Source organism: Rana temporaria, chromosome 13, assembly GCF_905171775.1.
Source record: "Rana temporaria chromosome 13, aRanTem1.1, whole genome shotgun sequence".
Taxonomy (NCBI): Eukaryota; Metazoa; Chordata; class Amphibia; order Anura; family Ranidae; genus Rana; species Rana temporaria.
The window spans coordinates 33,006,858-33,019,274 of record NC_053501.1 but is presented as its reverse complement, the minus strand read 5'-3'; positions in this window follow the sequence as shown (position 1 = coordinate 33,019,274).

The window sequence follows — 12,417 nt, the reverse complement described above, 5'->3', positions numbered from 1 at the left end:
CCAATCAGGAAAGAGACTCAAGTCCCGGCCAATGACCCACGACCTGCTAATAAGCTGTGTACAATCAACACAGAGCTCTGTACAGAGAGAACAATCTGTTTCTCATCTCTGCAAAGCAAGGATGAGAAACTTAGAGCTCTTTTAGTAAAAGCAGCCCTAGATGTTTACACTGTCACTGTAAACTAGCTGGGAAGGGGTTTAGTATTAGCACTGATCACTGTATCAATGTCAGTTAGCCAGACCCCCCCCCTCCAGCGTCAGTTTGTCCGTCGCACTAACATAATACCATTTTAGGTCACGGATTACCGCAATTACTAGTATAAAAAAAATTCCAGTACATATAGCATAATTTGTAGATGCTATAACTTTCACGCAAACCAATCAATATACACTTATTTGGATTTTTTTTGATTTTTTTTATCAAAGGCATAAAGCAGAATACATTTTGGCCACAATGTATTCAGAAATGTGATTTTTCATTTTTTTTTTTTTAAATGTTTTATAGCAGAAAACAAAATAGTTTTCCAAATTTTGTCTTTTTTCATTATCGCAAAAAAAAGAAAAAATTGGGTTTGGATGCAGCGTTGCATGGCTGCGCAATTACCAATTAATGTAGCTCAATGCTGAATAGCAAAAAATGGCCTGGTCATGAAGGTAAAATCTTCCAGAGCTCGGCGATCGGCGCATTAGCACTGCAGCAATCTCATTGCATTGTAGAGCACACCAGCGGCTGTAACATTCAGTAGTTGGTGTGGACAAGTCCTTAAAGGATTTGTAAAAGGAAAAACATTTTTTATCTTAAAGTGGAGGTTCACCCGGAAATGAAATTTTTTAACATTAGATTGAGGCTCATTTTGTCAAGGGGAATCGGGTAGTATTTTTGAAATCAAAGCCGTACTTACCGTTTTAGAGATACATCTTCTCTGCCGCTTCCAGGTATGGGCTGCGGGACTGGGCGTTCCTATTTGATTGACAGTCTTCCTACGGTCGCATCTATCGCGTCACGATTTTCCGAAAGTAGCCAAACGTCGGTGCGCAGGTGCCGTATAGAGCCGCACCGACGTTCGGCTTCTTTCGGCTACTCGTGACGCGATGGATGCAACTGTCGGAAGCCTGTCTGAAGACTGTCAATCAAATAGGAACGCCCAGACCCGAAGACCATACCCGGAAGCGGCGGAGAAGATCGCTCTCTAAAACGGTAAGTACTGCTTCGATTTTAAAAAAAGTACCCGATTGCCCTTGACAAAATGAGCATCAATCTAATGTTACATTTTTTTTTTAGGGTGAACTCCCGCTTTAATAGCTTCCTTTACCTTAATGCAGTGCTGGTTTCATGTCCTCATTGTTCATTTTTGCTCTCAAGTTGCTGTAATTCTTCTCTGATCTCCACACTTCCTGGTTGTCTGTTTCCTGATAACCACAGTACTGGGAGCTTTGTCTCTGTGGTCACTAATCAAGGAGGTGTGATTACTGTGTGTCTAAAACCCCACAGCACCAATCAGTTTCGTTTTCCAAACCATCACTGCCCTGTATTGGCTCTGTACAGCAGAGAGGCAGGAAACAACATGCAAAAACTAAACTAGAAACTACAGGTACATTATATGATTGATTTTTATCTATTTTTAAAAGGAATCAGTTAACTATTATGTCACTATACCCTGTAAACAGTCATTTCAGCAAAAAAAAGTTTATTTACAACTCCTTTAAAAATTGGTAAGCTGCAATATAATACATTTTTGTGTTTAATACCCTTTAAAAAAAAAAAAAAAGTTTTCCCCACTTATGTGGGACACTATTGAAACGAACTGCATTTAAAAATGACCAATAAAGAATTCTCTTCACAAAACACTAGTCAGGTAATTTTAACGGCCAGTCCAGAGAACTTTACAAGCATAGGGTCAGGGCCAGAGTGCCATATGCAATTTTACCATACCCAATTACATGTTCAGTTGATCTTCTTGAAAGGCAACATAACCTCTACAGCAGTGGTGCCCATAATGGGGGCCGAATGTGGCCCTTTGCTTGCCTTTATCTGGCCCTTGAAACATATCCCTCCCATTGATATGAGACACTATTCTGCCAACTGACATCAACAGTAGGGCACCATTATACCCACTGCACTGACCATCAACAGTTGGGCACTATTCCTCCCAATAATACCAACAATGGGGCACTATTCCTCCCACTAATACCAAATGTGGCAATGTTTATTTCCAATGATGCCAGGAAAATTTCCACTTCTGCCGACCATAGTCCGGCCCCCCAAAAGTCTGAAGGACAATAAACTGGCCCTTTCTTTCAAAAGTTTGGAGACCCCTGCTCTACAGGGAACAAACTCAAAAAGTTTTTCTGTTTTTAAAAAGGTACCCAAATGTTCTTTTAAGCTGGGTACACTGGTCTTTTTTTTTCTCCCATTGAGCTAGTGGACTAAAGAAAAAACTACAAAAAAAAACAACACGGATCTCTGCACACAAGTGAGGTGGATGCAGGAATACCCACTTTTTTTTCCCACTAGGACATTGTATTCTGATAGCAGGGACTCTCTGTTGTCAGAAAATAGTGATCAACGCTGCAAGCCACTGACTGAAGGTGGTTTTCCAGAGGAACGGAAGCCAATCTAATAATCTGCTTTGATTGAATAGGGAGGGTTACACACAGATCAAGATTCTGCAGGTCCCTGGTGAGCCAGCCAAATTTTTCACCATGAGAACCCATTTCAGATCCAACAACGTTTTATTGCCAATTTCTTGTTGAAAGTTTTGTCAGCACTTGCTCTTGAAAACACTTTGCATTCTTAGCAAAAAGAAAGAAAAAAGGACAACATTTGCAGAAATGAGATGTAGATCAAAGAAAAAAAAAAAAAAAAAAAAAAGAAGTACAAAGCTTAGCTTTCCTAAATCTCATTTTTTAATAACGATTTATTCTTTGATCTCAAATTATCTTAGCAGTTTGAAGTTCAAAGTGGGGTCTGGCATCTGATCTATAATCCAATGACACAATTTAAGGCGACAAGCTTTATAGCAACGCTGTTGATAAACTGTAACCCCAGGCAATCTATCCCAAGGATGGTATAAAATCTCACCTCTTTTGCCACCAAGACACTGTTAAAAGAAAACGGTCCTGTGAAGACCACTGTAATGGCACTTCCAGGAGTGTCAACCTCCTGAACCCTCACTGGTCCCCCCTCATCCTGACCTAAAATGTCAATAGAGCAAGGATATGCAATTAGCAGACCTCCAGCTGTTGCAAAACTACAAGTCCCATCATGCCTCTGTCTCTGGGTGTCATGCTTGTGGTTGTCAGAGTCTTGCTATGCGTCATGGGACTTGTAGTTCTGCAACAGCTGGAGGTCCGCTAATTGCATATGCCTGCAATAGATAATTACTGAATTCCAGCGGGGAGAACCAACCAGAGCTGAAGGAGACTGGCGGTGGGAGGTGTTAACCCATTTTCTTTGCAGGCAGGTGTACCATTGATTTCAAATTTTAAAAGATGTCAGGGGCATGAGAGTCAGATGGGGTTTTGTTCTTTACACAGAATGGTTCAATAAGCGATCGTCTTGGGTACAATAAAAATAATTACACATAATTTTTTTCAGCTGGATGCGACCAGATCGTCAATTCTTTACGGGCAGTCGAATGTATATGGATTTGTGTCTATTTACACCCGGCTACCGCTGGGTTCAACCTGATACAAAAAAAAAAAAAAAAGAAGGGGATCCATTACCCTCTGTCTGGCCATATCGTAGGATAGTCGGGTTTAAACGGACAGCCGGTCTGTTTATATCTGGCTGCCCATAGAGCAGAGTGGGATGTGTCCGCTCTGCATAACTGAACAAGGACCTGTCATCCTGTCGTTCAGCGGCGGGTGGAACCCCAGCCGAGAAAAACCAGATCCAGCCTGTGTGAAAGGGGCCTTAAAGCTCTTAATATGAGTAACCACTTGCACACAGACTATTGAATTTATAGACCATGTGAAAAGTTTATGAATACCACAATACTCAAAGTAAAACAAGCCTGGGTAGATCACAATGTTTTATCTGTTCTTTGACCAAAAGTAAGAATTCGATAATCTGGAACTGAGAACAGAATGTGAAGACAAAGATAATAAAAGATGAAAAGAACATAGCCAGCTGGTTTAATAGATATCTCCATTAGAAAATGTAAATTGCCGGGTTATCAAGTAGATCCAATGGCTTCAGTAGTGCGAGTTGCTAACCCAAAACAAATCTGGGCAGTCCCACAACCCAAGAGGGGAGAGCTTCCTCAATTATGGCAAAGCTGTGACCACAACACTTCTAAGGCTCCCTCGGGCATACACACTCTTCTGTGCATTCTTGAAACATTCACTAGAGGGCCAACAACTCCCCAAAGGTGGTCTCCAACTGCTTTACATCAGAACATCTTCCAAGAGCCCTTCTACACAAAACACACTGAAGACAGGCTCTTGGGAGCCAAAAAGCAGGATTGTTGTGCTAGGAAAATCCATACATTTGAAAAGGGACAGAGGAAGAGAAGAGCTCACACAATGCTGGAATCTCACTGGATTTCTGGCAGGACCACTGGGTATGTTTCTGTGCCTGCAATGTTTTTGAAAACAAAACATAGGGAAATGTGTATGTATTGCAGAGTTTTTCTTTTTGTGTCTACACATGCACTGTAATATTGGTGTCACTGTCCTCATAGTGGGTAAAAGAAAGATAAATACACTGTACACAACTGTGGCATGGGTGAGACTTTTAAATTCGAGACATGGACTGTGATAAAAACCTGTTATGGTTCAAAACCATGCCACATTCCACAAAAAAATAAAAAAAAGATTTTGACAAGTGGTTTTCTAGAAGATATTTTAGGTTGGACCCTTGCTAGAAGTGACAGACAGACCTTTCTCTGCTCTTTCACGGTTTGGCCTGGATAAGGAATATGCTTTCCTACATCCCCCACCCCTCCTAAACTTGATCATCGGTATCAAACACAGTTTAAAAAAAGTTTCCCCCAAACTTTAAATACATGAAAAAATAGCTGGTGGTCTAATACAGTGCAATGACTGCACACACAAAAAAGTCGTCAGTGATTATAATAGAGGATAGGTGAGCTCTAACAATTGCTTTAATGCCCTGCGCCATGGTAAGATTTTTCTTTACACTATGAGGTCACAAAGCCATATATAGATATATGTATATTTTTCTGCCTAAGTATTGGCAGCTCAGTGCATTTAATACAAATCGTACATCAACGTATATTATACAATAAAAGCATTTTGTATTCTAAAAAGTTTTTCCATGATGACATAGGAGGTAAAACATCCAAACAAATATACACGTGAGATAGAACAAATTCTGTAATTAGCATACTATTAAACACTCTGTAAATAGAGATTTCATATAGAAGAATAAATAGGTTCTTATTTGGGAAGGACACCTTAAATGAAAATATTGCTAACTGCTTGGCAGCCGAGTGGAAATGCACAATGGTAAAAACGCTCATTAGAAAAGCATGAGAAAAGGTAATGTTTACATTCTCTGTACATACAAGTCATAGGTACATTCTCATGAAAAATGTAGTTCTATACACATTCATTGAAACTTCACATGTACATAATGGAAGATTAGGTTGATGAATAGCTCTGTACCAGGTGCTACAAAACAGATAGTAAAACCCTTAATTAAAAGGGAACTGAAAAATGAAGGCCTCATCCACACGGGTGGTCATGTGACTGCTCCAGAATGTAAACAGTTTGGGTCCAGGAAAATCGTTTCTTGCAAATTCTAACTGGACCCAATTACACGCCATCAGAGTGCTGCCGAGTTCAGAGATGGTGTTTAGCTGCCTCATTTGCATGTCTGAAAAGTCTGCATTTCACCTCTTTATATATTAACAGAGTACTTCCTTCCATTCGGCATTAATCTAATAGAGGCGCAATTTCAGATTACAAATAACCTAAATTCTGAAGAGATCTGGTATCACACTCAGAAACAGAAAGAATGACTCCCAGGAAGAGTCCTCGTTATTACACAGAGGTGGTAAAAGCAGATGTGAAATTCCCATTTATAAGCAAAAGGGCAAGCCAACATCTAAGCGGCTGAAATAAGCCACTGCACATAGCTGCAAGTTCCGTCTCATCGGCTCTATAAGTGCTGCGCAAGTCAAACAAACCAGAAAGATGTTGCAATCAAAGTACAGAGACCATGTTAGTATAGCTCTTCTAACATTCAAATGTTACAGAGATAAAAAAAAAAAAAACACACAAAAGTCATGGCCGAAAAATAAATCTTTTTTTTTTTTTTTTTTTTTTAATCTGTTGCATTACAAATAGTTAAATCTGAGGAGCTGTATGCCACCTCCTGGATTGCTGCCGGTCACTCACAATTGTCACTTTTATTTCGTACTGATATTATAGTTTGGGGTATACAGTGGAACCTTGGATTATGTGCATAATCCGTTCCAGAATGCTTGTAATCCAAAGCACTCGCATATCAAAGCGAGTTTCCCCATAGAAGTCAATGAAAAATATTTGTTCCACATTGACTTCTATGGCATGCAATACCACATGTGGCCAGATGTGGGGGGGGGGCAGCAGAGACTCTGAAATACTCTGAGACAGCTTAGCTGCACTCAGCAACCCTCGGGAATTAAGTATTTACAAACGACTCCAAGTGTCACTGGTGCCCCGGCCCCTCTGGCCAAATGCGGTACCGCAGAGGCTTGAACCCTGCTCGCTTTGCAAGACACTCGCAAACAGAGTCAGGAATTAAAATATGTATTGCAAAACGCTTGTTAACCACGTTACTTGCAATCCAAGATTCCACTGTACTTCCAGCTCTCCTATACAACACCCAGCCTGTTTCCCTGCCCCCCTACTGTCAAATCACAGAATGCTTTGTAAACAAATTCACTAAATAAAAGGTGTTCTGTGAATAGACAGAAGAGGAGCAGTGCACAGGATGCGAGTAGGACAGTCACAAGCCTGCCGCTGGAGTGCTGGAAGAATAACAATCTGTGCTAAATGAAAGCAGGCAGCTATCCAGGAGGTAACATGCATCTCCTTAGATGCAGGCTCCTTTCACGCTAGCCGACGCCAAGGTCGCGTGATTTTCAGTAAAGTGACCTTGATCAGACTTTTAAGCTGTCTGGCATTGAAGCTGTGTCTAAAGCAGATCAAACCAGTGCAGGAACCTTTTCTAAAGTCACAGCGAATTCAGTAGTGTCAATAGGAACCGATCTGAGATTCACAGCTTTAGGTCGCACAAGTTAAGGAGGGTTAATACAGCCCGCAATGCGCCTCTGCAGAGGCGTATTGCAGGCGGTATTACCACAGTGTCCCATTGTTTTCAATAGGAATGAGCAGTATACACACCGCTCCTTAGAGGCTGCTTGCAGGAGATTTTTTTTCTCTCGCCAGCGCATGGCCTCAGTGTGAAAGCCTGAAATACTCCTCAGTGTGAAAAGGGTCTAAATCTGATAAAAATGCAGTCTATTGGCAACAACCTTGAATGAGTTTTTCCATAAAGAGTACCAGTGTCTGATATTACAGTGGTTGTGCATCAGCATAATAGCAGCTGTGTACAGAATAAGAGGCGCTTTTACAAAGAAAATTTATATGGCTAAGCATAAGGCTACACAACTGATCTCTTTGCTTCTCATTAGCAGCACACAAATTTCAGCGTGTTGCAATAGAAGTGACTGCTAACAAGCAGGTAAATCTCTCAGGGACTCATTTACTAAAACTAGAGCATCCAAAATCTGATGCAGCTGTGGCATAGAAACCAATCCGCTTCCATGTTTTCTTGGTAAAGCTTAAAGCATTTGTTACCCCAACACTTTATACTCCTGATATGTGCCTTTTGCTTCTCCATGCCTAAAAGAGGATAATAAGAAGCCGACTCTTGTTTGCTGTGCACTGCCAACAGATGGGCCTACTCTTGCCCAGCCTAAAGTAAGGCTGCTTTCACACCGAGGCACTTTGCAGGTGCTAAAGCGCTAAAAATATCGCCTGCAACGTGCCTTGAAAGAGCCTCTCCTCTCACTCCAATGTGAAAGCCCGAGGGCTTCAACTCTGGAGCGGTGCGCTGGCAGGACGCTAAAAAAAAGGCCTGCTAGCTGCATCTTTGCAGTGCTGTAGGAGCAGTGTATACACCAATCCTAAAGCGCCCCTGCCCATTGAAATCAATGGGCAGCGCCACCGAACCGCCAGCAAGGTGTCGCTTTCCGGGCTGATTTAACCTTTTTTTTGGCCGCTAGCAGGTGTTAAGTGCCCTGTTCGAAAAGCCCCGCAATAACGACGGTAAAGCACCGCTTAAAATAGCGCCACTTTACCGCCAACACCGCTCACTGTGAAAGCAGCCTTGGCCATCTTGCTCAATTCTGGTGACTTGTGACTAACTGTACACTTGAGACATTTGGCATTCTTTTTTTGTTTACCAGCAGCCGATTGCCCTATCATTTAACACAACTTTTTTGCTCCAACGATATTATCCCCCTAACTGGCTTGATCAGTATCTTGGTGAACTACAGCCAAGGTTACAAGACCGACCGTTGTCTACCCCCAACGTGGTCAACCTTTTATTAAAATGTCTATGCTCCTGAGGAAGCGCTTTTCATAGCACGCAACATGTAGAGCAAGTCCTCCTACTCCTCTGGAATACCACTTGGTTTTACAATATATATGTCAACTTTATAATTATGCTTTGTATCTGAGCTTTTTATGCTAGAATTGTAGCATCATTGTAATAGCCTATGTGGACCAGTTATCGACCTGATTTCTTTTGATTTTATGTTTGTAACTGCTTTTATGACATTCCCACAATAAATTTACTTAGTTTTCTTACTATATTATCGTGTGCCTTCAAAGTCCAATTTACTAGTTTCCAGTCTATTCCATTAATATCCGGACGGTGGCACATTTAGTACTTGTGCATTCGCAGTATCACCCTGCTTTGGATATACGTTAAATTTAGGCCCTTTTTCCTTCCGTACTTCAAAAACTGTTAAGTGGTCTCTTTATTACGGAGTCCACTTATGTACCGTAATTATGTTGCCCCCCAATAACATCAGAACCTAGCTTAAACAAGTATGTAATGCATCATGCTCTATCATTTACATTGGATTGACAATGAGAATTTTTCTTTTTAGTACCGCTACATTGTAATCATATAAATGAAAAAAAGCAACAACTATAAGGCAGAAAATTACATTGCAAACTGTAATTTAAAGTGCATCTGCTGCTATGGACACATTTTTACATATTAAGTAGTAAAAGCTTAAATTTTTTTTAACTGATTTCTCATGCTGCTTGTACTATGACATTATTCATCCTCAAAAGGTCACAACTAAGACGCTAAAGTTGGTTTATAGAAGCCGACAAGCACCCGGCCTTTGTTTACATTAGAAGGCAAGATTTTGTTTCTATAGAAAATCAAGGGGCATATAAACTGGTTTTACCACCTCGGTTATAAATTTGGAGAATGCCTACAGCTACAGAGGTGAGTGAAGGTTTTAAATTGCTTTCACTGCTTGTTTATAATATGTAAATACTTTAATGTATACAGTATGGGCACAGGAAAGCAGGCATGGTGAAAGAGTGTTAAGATAGATAGAGAGCTGCTATTGCCTGCTTTACCCACCATTGTGCTAGCATTTATAGTCTAACACTGGTACAGGTGTACTTTAAAGGCTCAAACTGCCCACAATGATGCTGGTTTTGCCAGCTCATTCAGAGCTTCTCAAGGCAAGCCCAGCAGCTAACCAGCCCCTTTTTGTAGGCACTGAGTGACATATTGAGGTCTTTAACCAAGACCTTGCTTCTCATTTTAAGTCCAAGTGAAACAGGATCAACTTTTCCTTCATTATCTAAAATTGTTGCTTTTTATAACATCTTGTCCAGAAAAGTCTCCTCTGTGCCCAATCTGAGATCAAATGCACCAAGAAGGCCTAAACTTGGAAAATAAGCCTCACCAACCTTCTCGTGTCCAAGAGTGCCTTGCTGGCTGATGAATGGGCACCTAAAGTCAAGTAGAGACCTCCAGATGGGGCACAGAGGAGGCTTTTCTATATACCAGCAGGCAAGTTGTTGCACCTTCTCTTAGGCAACACTTAAAGCGGAGGTTCACCCAAATAACATTTTTCTCAGAACAACTTCTTTAGACTTCTAACATGTACAGTCCGCAATTTTTTATTTTACGCTGTACATACCTTATAATCTATCTTTTCAATCCGGCTTCCGGGTACTTCTCCCCGCGGGAGTAGGCGTTTCCAAGCTGAGGAGGCATGTCATCTGGGAGGTCGCCCAGATGATTGATGTCTTTTCAGCAAAAGCTCCCCCGGCAGATAAGGCCCCGCCCCCCGTATTGCGTAGGCGGGTCCGAAAGAAGCCGAACATGCAGATCTGCTAGTCAGCTCTATACGGCGCAGGCCTTAACCGCCGGTGGGAGCTTTTGCTGAAAAGATGTCAATCATCTGGGCGACCTCCCAGATGATATGCCTCCCCTGGAAGCCGGAATGAAAAAGATAGATTGTAAGGTATGTACAGCGTAAAAAAAAAAAAAAAAAAAAATTGCGGACTGTACATGTTAGAAGTCTAAAGACGTTGTTCTGAGAAAAATGTTATTTGGGTGAACCTCCGCTTTAATTTAAGACAAAAGGAAGAGAAAAAGTTCTCTTCACTAAGACCCCTTTCACACTGAAGCAGCGCTAAAACAGTGCTAAAGCGCTGATAGTTTCTATGGTGCTTTACTGACTCTTTTCAGGCGGATTTTTTTTTAAGGTCACGTGACCAAAAAAAAAAAAAAGGGAAAAAGTTCAAGTTTTCAGCGCTTTGGAAGAGTTGCCCATTCATTTCAATGGGCAGAGGCTTTCTGGGAGCGTTTTTATAGCGCCCCAAAGATGCTGCTTACAGGACTGTTCCTAACATCCTGCAAGCGCACCGCCCCAGTGTGAAAGCACTCATTGCACAGAATGGGAGGCAGTTTTCAGGCGCTTTTTCTAGCGCTAAAACGCCTGAAAACTGCCTCAGTGTGAAAGGGGTCTTAACCACTTACCCCCCCGGACCATATTGCTGCCCAAAGACCAGAGTACTTTTTGCGATTCGGGACTGCGTCGCTTTAACAGACAATTGCGCGGTCGTGCGACGTGGCTCCCAAACAAAATTGGCGTCCTTTTTTTCCCACAAATAGAGCTTTCTTTTGGTGGTATTTGATCACCTCTGCGTTTTTTATTTTTTGCGCTATAAACAAAAATAGAACGACAATTTTGAAAAAAATGAATATTTTTTACTTTTTGCTGTAATAAATATCCCCCAAAAATATATAAAAAAACATTTTTTTTCCTCAGTTTAGGCCGATACGTATTCTCCTACATATTTTTCGTAAAAAAAAATCGCAATAAGCGTTTATTGATTGGTTTGCGCAAAAGTTATAGCGTTTACAAAATAGGGGGTATTTTTATGGCATTTTTATTAATATTTTTTTTACTAGTAATGGCGGCGATCAGCGATTTTTTTTCGGTATTGCGACATTATGGCGGACACTTCGGACATTTTTGGGACCATTGGCATTTTTATAGCGATCAGTGCTATAAAAATGCATTAGATTACTATAAAAATGCCACTGGCAGTGAAGGGGTTAACACTAGGGGGCGGGGAAGGGGTTAAGTATGCCTGGGTGTTATCTTACTGTGGGGGGGGGGGGGAGGCCTCACTAGGGGAAACACTGATCCTCTGTTCATACATTGTATGAACCGAAGAAAAGCATTTCCCCTGCTGACAGGAACGAGAGCTGTGTGTTTACACACACAGCTCCCGTTCCCCGCTCTGTACCGAGCGATCGCGTGTGCCCGGCGGCGATCGCGCCCGCCGGGCACACGCACGGGAGTCGGGGGCGAGCGCGCCTCCGGCGGCGCGCGTGCGCCCCTAGTGGCGGCTAAAAGGTAGGACGTCATAATACGTGATCTCGCCTAGGAGAGCCACCTTGTGGACGTATTATGACGGTGCGGCGACGGCAAGTGGTTAAACTATCACACTTAAATAATTTAGTTTAGGGCAGATGCTACTGGGTTGAAACAAAATGATGCCTTTGAGACCCAGTTCACACTGGGGCGACACGACAGGCGGCTCAGCCACCTGACGGGTCGCGTCCCATTAAATGCAATGGAACCGTTCTAATAGAAGCGACGCAAAGGTTCCTGTACGACTTTGGGGGCGGCTCGGGGCGACCTGCATTGACTTCTATACAGAAGTCGTTTTGCAAATCGCCTCTGAAGTCGTCTTCAGGACGACTTGCAGAGTCGCCCCCGAAGTCGTGCCGCTGCAGTGAACCGACTCCAAGTCTCCATGATCCTTGCCACCATCAGGTCTTACAAGTATTAGCAATGTCATCAAAACACACCTGCCAGTACCTTCCATGTTATAAAATTAAAAAAGGAG